The sequence below is a fragment of the Columba livia genome, chromosome 14, assembly GCF_036013475.1.
Source record: "Columba livia isolate bColLiv1 breed racing homer chromosome 14, bColLiv1.pat.W.v2, whole genome shotgun sequence".
NCBI classification, from domain to species: domain Eukaryota; kingdom Metazoa; phylum Chordata; class Aves; order Columbiformes; family Columbidae; genus Columba; species Columba livia.
In genome coordinates, this window is record NC_088615.1 from 14,166,744 (window position 1) to 14,175,470 (window position 8,727).

Genomic DNA, 8,727 nt, shown 5'->3' on the forward strand with positions numbered 1-8,727 from the left:
TCACCGAGCCAATGTAGTTCATGCTGAAAGGCAGTAAAGACTGGGACAATGCATGTATCTCCTTCCTGGAGTCCCACCCATGGGTCTCAAAAGTAACTGTTCCAGGAAGCATTCCTGATAACACAGTCTTGACACAACCCAGCTCTCAAAGCCAAAGAAGAGATCACTCATTTCAGGGTTGTCATTGCAGCATAAATATGGATGTGTCTTGGAAGCCTCGGGGATATCCCACAGGTTTTTTTATGGTTGGGGTGAAGGAAGGGAAAGTCACAGTGTTTTCTGTGATGAATTACATTTGCACTTCTCCTCTAATTGGAAAATGTGAGATGATATGTAGAAAAACCTTCTAAGAATTTATACTCAGTGGAAGTGAAAGATGTGTTTTTAATTCAGATTAAGTACCACTGTAATTTCTCTTGGCTACTCCATACTTCGTTTCCCTCTTTCTCACACATATGTTGAACTTTCTTTTTTAAAATTTTAGGATTGATTCTCTGTTCTACAATAAACCTTCCTCCAATAATCTGTCATTTTCCAAATTGATTTTTCTTTCTTTCTTTCATTACAATGCAACACTGGTTTTGTGGTCCTTATTTTTTATTTCTCGCTATTCTTTTTTGCTTCACTTGCCATGTCTACGCCAAATGTTCTGTAACACACTCACAAACACTCTGTCTCTCCCCTTGTTTAATTGCTATTCCTTCTGAACTCTTCCAATTCTCACCTCCCTATTCTGAGTCCTATATTTCATCTGTGCCAGTTTTTATTACTGCTACTTTTATCTGTGTCTCCTTCAAGCTTCCATCACCCTTTGTGTTACCGCAAACTAATGATCAAGTGGGAAGTGTATCTGCTCTTTTATTCTTTCTTCTTTCAACACTGGAGTGATTAATCCTAGTATTTCTGATTGGTCCATGCAATGATGATTGCGCTGTCACTCAGGCTTTCACCCTGTCTCGCCACTGGTATGAAATTGAACTTCAAACCATGAGAGCCTTCAGCACCACCAGGAAAATGTGAGTCAGTAATCTACAAAGTGCCTCTGCGTTTCATACGCTATCCCAACTTATGAATGCATAAAATACGTTGTAGGACTTATTAATGAATCCGGATACAGCAATGCCACTACATTATGTAATCTTGCATCCCTCGAGATGAATGAATTATGGATACAAAACTATTATCACACCCTTTTGGCAATGTTTTCTCTTCTCTTGTATGGTATACCTGTGACTTGTTGGCAATGCTTTATTTCCTCCCTCCCCCAGTATATTGTAAAACTCCTGGAAGCTTTGTATTTCTATTATTTTTGTAGAAGTGCTTTCATTCTTTTTCCACTGAATTTGCTTTCGTTTTGCTATTATGCCATTAACCTTTTAAAGCTTACGTGTATAGCTTTATTCATTTTAATAATTTTAGTTCGATGAACTAAAGTATTTTCAAAATCACTGACAAATAACATTGATATAATTAAGATTCTTCTATATTTATATTGGAATTTCTAATGTGGAAAATTCAGAAGTTCAGAAAGACCACAAGGCAAAACTGCCTTTGTCAAAAGTGTGGGTACCTAATCTGAAATATGAATATGTGGTCCAGTCCTGCTTTGAAATTCTGCTCATGATACTGGAAGATGGATCTTATGAAAATGAAACTTCTCTTATTAATAAGTTAACTAAATTTTTTGACATCTCCAGCTAAGATTTGAGACATTTTTTCTTTTAATGCAAATGTCCTCTTTTTCTGATCAAAAAATCTATATACCCTACCCATGTGTGAAGTTTCTTTAATGGCATCTTTTCAAAAGTATCATAGTACGTATTCAGTATAATTTATAAATAATGTGATGTGTTAGGTCAAATAATCTTGATAATGTTACATCAAGACCCGGGGATGTGGCAACCTTCAAGGCAGAGCTCCTGTAGAGGCAAGACACTGCATTAATCTCTTTTCCTTCTTGATTTCCACTCTTCCCTCTCCAGCTTTGTAATCCCTTTTCACAAGTGGAGTAACGAAAATGAACAGAGAATGGGAATATACTTTTAAAAAGTACAGTGAATCAGTTTCTATTAAACCTCAACTGTGTAAGAATGGGCCAGCAAAACTGGCACAAAGTCGGATGAGAGAGAAAGATTAATTCGTCTCCTGTCACTTCTAAGAGCAGAGTTCAAACCAATCCAAGGAGACAAAAAAGACTTTTTGCATGCGTGCTTAATGTGTATAGCTGTCAGTAGTGAGGCACTTCAAACTGCTCTGCCCTAGTTTCCAGTTTATAGGAGCATCATAACCCCAACTGCAAGGTCTTGGGTTTGGAAACAGCCCAGGAGCTGAAGGTGACAAGCTGGTACTTCGTTAGCAGCACATGGGTAAGTGGAGGTGCCCCTGGCAAGGCCTGATTAAGGGACGCTATGCCAGCAGATAAGATTATTCTTTCAAAGACTCCGAAATTATTGTTTAGGAGAGGGATTTGGATGTTGTGTGTTGGGAGGATGTCTGTTTTAAAGAAAGTAAGCTCAGAATAAAGAAATCAAAGTTATTTCACATATTTGATAATTGTCTACTTGTTGACCATCCTAACACAACCAATAACACGTAATATAAATTTGGCCGTGGACCATTTACAATTTCTGAGCAACCTGATCTCGCTTGTGGTCTGACCTGCGGGCCTAGGAGAAGTTAAGCAGAGCCTTACCGGAGCCGAGAGCTCTCCCTGGCACAGGGTGCCTGGGGCAGCCTCAGCAGGACTCCCAATGGGGCAGTGGGGAGCATGGCTCTCACTATGCCTTCTGAAGGTGTACAGGTTGTGTTTCTTTACATGCAAGACCAGACTGGAGAAGTCAGTACTATTATCAGTGCTAGGCTAATGCAGGTTGTGCATAGATTATTTCCATTTCCTGAAAAAAAGTACTTGAATGTGCGTATATAAAGAAAAGGTTACACGTGGCCTCCAGCTTCCCTGTCTGCCAGACAAGATGAGGTGCTGTCAGTACACACAGGAATTGCCCCAGCATCACTGAAATTTGGTTTATCGCAATTTTGTGGTACAATCCTATAGAATGCAGTAGTTATTAATCAAATAGCATTTGGCAGAATTTTCTAGAAATGTTTTTAGTACCTATAGAAAGCAATATAGAAACATTTTTAACTTAACAGGGCATATTTCTGTGATATTACTGAAGTGATTTATTAAAGCTTTAGAAAAAATTTCTATAGGTTTAATATTTCATGTTTTTCCACTGTCTTCTGTAGAATACTCAGAGGGCAAGTTGTCCACTGTTTAGGAGCAGTAATACGGCAATTTAGAAAGAAAAATAAAGTGAAAGGTATGTCAGCAGGGTTTAACTGGATGCTGTGAGTAGCAGGCTAGCTTTTATGCAGCAAAATAAAGGAAATGAGGCTGAATTTTTTAATTACAGCAATGTTAACATTACCACTTTTTGCAACTCCTACACAAGATGTAACCTCTAATTACAGATATCTCTAATACTTTTTAGGACATTAGTTCAGAGCATATTTCCAAGAGAAATATGCTGCTCACTGAATTTCTGTAGCAACTGCTGATAACAGTTATTTTGGTTAAAGTGAAAACTGAGACAAGTCAGATTTTCCTGGTGAGCCAGATGGGTAACTCACTCTGTACAGCTAGGGAGCGGGACTGACCCAGAGCACTGACCCAGCGTTCATTAATGGTGTGTGGCAAGACTGATTGGTCTCCATATTTTAAGCCCAAGATTCCAGTTCTTTAACAGCCCCGTAAGTGTGATCAGAGTGTCTTATTCCAGTTCTACACGTTGCAGACCTGAAAGCGCACACACACACAAAAAACAACAACAACGAGCAGCTTTTAATCTGCTAGTTGGTTTATGTACAATGCACATGTCCAGTTGTGCTTTACTGTAGCTTGGCTAAGGAGGACTTGACCAGGCTAAGGACCCAGCAAAGCTCTGAGAGTAGGGATAAGTACATGATTTAGTCATAAGGCATGTCTTGAATCCCTTTGTGCTTTATTCTACGAGCATCTACCGAGATGCTTTTGTTTTCCTTCTCTTTTTCGTATATTCCTGAATGGTTATTTTGCTGCATTCACAGAAGTTCTTTCTGGAATAACTTTGTTCTTTTACCAAGAAATGTCAGATTGTGTCAAACAAGTTCAGCAGTGAGTCTGCATATTTATTTCTACCCAGCATTTTGCCTGTAATTTTTCTTCTCTCCATCTGTTAATTATATGTAGTGACTTATGAAGAATCACATTAAAGCATTTTAAATAATTGGTGTGATAGTGGATGCTATTAGTCACCATTATCGCCGATGGGTGATAATTTTCTGCTCTGTCCCTTCTTTTGGGTGAGAATGGAGGGCAAGTCTGCTACCAAGGAGAAGAAATGCTGAGTAGATTAAAGAAATGTTGGACTTGATTCATTTCTCGCATACACTGTATCTCCACTTGATTTCATAGAATTGCTCCTGATTTATATCACTGTATTGTAGAGGAAAATCAGTCCCTTAAACCATACTACTATAAGTGATTCATTTTGTGGTTTGCCAACCTATAATGTCTATTTTGTATTTTTAGTATTAAGCTACACATCTTCTAGATAACAATCACATAATATATAAACTCCGAACTACAACATTTTTTATCATAACAGTGGTGTTTATTAACATTTTTTACTTCCATATGGTATGATATGACTTGAAAACACCATGGTCTTCATTTTTCTATTTTCTTTAAGACTTGACCTTTTTTTTTAATGTTCTTTGAGCAAGGGTTTTAATTCTCAGTATACCCCAGGCATTCTGGCTGTTGGGAGTGGAGTTTGGGACTTCAGAAAGTGTGCTCTAATATACTTGAAAATATAGAAGTTAATACAAAAAATGGTAAATAAAAGTAGAACTGCACTTTTCAAAACCAGAAGATTTCTAATCAAGAACAGATTATAAAGGAAGCTCTACGGAATTTTCTTAAGATTCTGTAATTGGTGGAAAATGTGAAAATTGCGTTTGTGGACTAATAAGTAAGCAACTATTGCACACTTTTCCTTTAAAAAAAAGAAATTTTGCCCCCCCATAGGTTTTAGTCTGAAAACAATTATGTTTAGAGAAGTGGTTGTGATCTTCAGCTATTGCAGGGAGCTTAAGGGAGTGGGAGTAGGTTGATGATGTATTAGACATCACCAGTTATTTCTTTATTCAGCTTGACTTTTTCAATAGTATAACAGAATAGGCATGGATGTTTCAGTCACACATGACCTTGAAGGATCAGGATGCCTTATGTTGAACTTGGATTTCACCTTGAGGCTCACCCTGTTTCAGTGATGGTCTGGACCAGATTATTTCCAAAGGTACTTTCAAGTCTGAATTATCCTGTATGATAATACGATGCAGAGACTTATTAATCAACCTCTGTTGTCCAATCTGCAGACAACATAATTATTAAGTTGCAACATCCCACTGAAGAGCTGAGTACATAATGAAAAAACTAATGATTAATTCACAAATTCTGTCTGAATTGTAAAATATTGCTGTGTGGCTGTTAATGTACAGATGTTCCCAAACACTTCTCATGTTTGATGAAAAAAAGTCTCCTGATGCTATAAGTGCCCTAAATTTTAGCAGAGTTACTGAAATGAAAGGGTACAGCAGCCTTGATCTTTGATTGTTTCTTATTTGATCATGTAGTTTGAAAAAAAATAAATTGTGTGGTGGAAGTGACTGGCTATTGAAACAGCAAGCATCCTATAGTTTGCAAAATCGTTATCACTTTATGAGAGTGACAAAAGAGGGATGCACTTGTAATTAATGCTCTTCACCACAAAGAGCTTTGACAGGTTCAGTGAAATAAGAAAAAAAAGAAGCAAGCTACATTTAGCATAAGGGTGACACAGAACCAGTGTACTGTACTTAAATCTCCCTTCTCTACTACTTTCTCCATTTAAAATAAAATCCCCAACAAAATTCTTCAGCATCTTTGGAAAAATAAAACTGTACCTCCATAAGAAGAGAGGAAAAAATGATGGGGAGCGGGGGAGTGCGCTGGGTTGGATGGAGGGGACCTGAACTAAGAGTCAGAAAGGTAAAGGCTCCAAATGAGGTACCATTAGCAAACTATGTAAAAGGCAGAAAGAGCATGCTTTTAAAATGCATAAGAAGGCAGGGAGTAACAAAAGGAAATGTTGGGTCCTCTACTTAAGAGGACAGAAAGAAAAAAAATATGGTATGTAGAAAGCTGAAAAGCTTAATAGCTACTTTGTGTTAGCCCTTCACTAAAAAGATAATAGTTACAGGCTTAATGCACTAACAGTAGTAACATAAAGGTGAGATGGAATCAGGAAGGAACAGGTTAAAAAGTGCCTACCAATTTAAGATGGAACACATTAAAATAATCTCCGGAGAGCCTGGCAAAATTCTCCCTGGAGTGAGGTAGCATCAGTATCAAAGCCATTGGCAATTTAATTAGTGAATTCATAGAGGGGAGGGAATTTCACTGGGGCTGGAAATGAATGCCATAGAATGAAATCAAGCAGGTGTAAGATCCTCATACTCAAATTCTGCTGTTTCAATTCAGATCTTTAGGCCCAAGGGAATATTCCGGTGCTCTGAAAATGCATTGTTCAATAAGGTGTACAGCCCTGACTGAAGAGCCCGTGAACCTGGCTTGCTAATTAGTACTTATTTTGGCAGCGGTCATTATATGGCCAACAGCCAGCCTTATAGGCTGCAGGGACATGTTCTGCAAAGACGGGGAGTTCGAGTGGCAAACATTACATGGTATCACTTCCTACAGCTCTAAGTCAACCTCCCAGTCTGCAACTGAACTATCTGATTGATAACTCGCATTATTTTTTAAAGTTGAGGGACTCAACAATATTGTGCTAAACACACATGAAGAGGAAGCATGAAATCACTGTGGTTCCTGTCCAATCTTTACTTTATAATTATTTCATAAGCTGCCATCTGTAATTAAGTTTGAACTGTCAGTGGTTCCATAGCATAGCGGTGTCATTGATAATAACATGTACACAATTATGTAATCCTTTCTCTTGGGAAACATCAAAAAAATCATGGCTGGGAATACATAATGCTTTTTTTCAAACAAGAGAGCAGATAAAACAGAAATTTCAATGGAGCCTTATAGAAACACATTCTTATTGTTGTTATCCTGTTTTTTTTCTTTTTAATCTCTGCAAACAGGATATTTTGGGATCTAGAATTTTTCCACATTTTGTTTGTTAAAAAGTCATCCTCAGCGAAGTTCAGATTTTAGGATGGGAAAGCAGACAGCAGCAGAGTGCAGGTAGGATTTTCCTTTCAGAATATTAGTGTCATTTGCACTGTGAAAATTCCCCCAGATAGTTAAGTCACCTGCTTGTGCTTTTTCCAGTATTTCTGATGTGGAAGTGGTATTAAAATCTGTCCCTCCTTTGGGGAAAGCTTATGCAACCAAGCGCATGATTCTTATGACCCCTTAGGCTGTCGCTGTTAAAATGTGCCATCAAAGCCTAAAGCAGCTGCATATCAAGCAATGGTAGAAGCACAGCAGGAGCTCAGAAATGTCACTGGCCTTCCTCGGCATAAGAGAGCATGTTCAATAACGGGAGAATGGGGAATTTCTCCAGGCGCTTCTCAGGCCTGGGCCCCTGCGGGAAGGCTGCCCTGCAGGGGCAGTTCTTCCTCTGTGGGCAAATCCCCCTGTTGATCAGCAGAGCACAAGAGTGACAGAGTGTAATTTGCTTCAACCTGGTTTTATAAAAGATGATGTAAATATCTTGGTTTTACAGTGTATACATGTATGCATAACATACACAGTTACCATATATTTATATATGGTATATGTGGGCATTTTTGCACAGTATCAATGACTGCAGTCTTCCACACACATCGTCCTTCCTCCTCTTCCCCACTGTTATTTGTATTCATCTCACCCAACTGTACAGGTCACATATTGTCATATCCCATAGTTGTGATTCTTCTTGTAGACGGGAGAGTTTATGCTCCCTGTCCAAATAAGAGGAGTGAAAAAACTCCCTTCCAGGCTGTCTCTAGTGACATCTCAGTCTTGTGTCCTCTTCTCAGCAATCATTTCTGTCTGCCTCTCATTCTGTTTGTGAACCCATCTGGGATTATGTGTTATGTTAACATAACGCACAGTTATATGTGTGCCAAATCCCTTCCAATATTTCCGTGAGTGATACAATAGATCTTCAGCTGTACAGCAGCGGCTTGGGACTGGATGGGATGTGGTCAAAGGTGTGGAGGGACTTGGCCCGTGTCAATGTGAGGCTGCCCTTTACTGTCCTTGAAAGGTTATGGTGAATGGGAAAGGTTCTTCACGGCAGGAAAAAGCAAATGTTACACCCAATTTGTGAAAGACAAGGACGAGGGTCTGGGGCTCCTGGTGGAAAGGAAGCCCTTCTTTTAGAAGGAGATCTTGGTAGATGTTGTCAAGGTGAGTTTCAGCCTTCTTTTTTTTATGACTTCATGCCTTTCTCTGACTTGGGTATGTGTAGGATTCCCAGCTCTGGCCTCATATGACCCAATGAGTTCATGCATCCAGATGGCCTTGGCCAATAGCACTGGCCTGGGCAGCCCTGCCGAGGTTCCTCGCTGGGGCTTTGCTGAAGGTGCTGGAAAAGCCTGTGGCATTTTTCTGTCAGCTGTGCATGGAGAAACTGTCATCCCCAGCAAATGGTCTCTGAAATATGAGGGTGGAGGAATGTTCAGTCATTT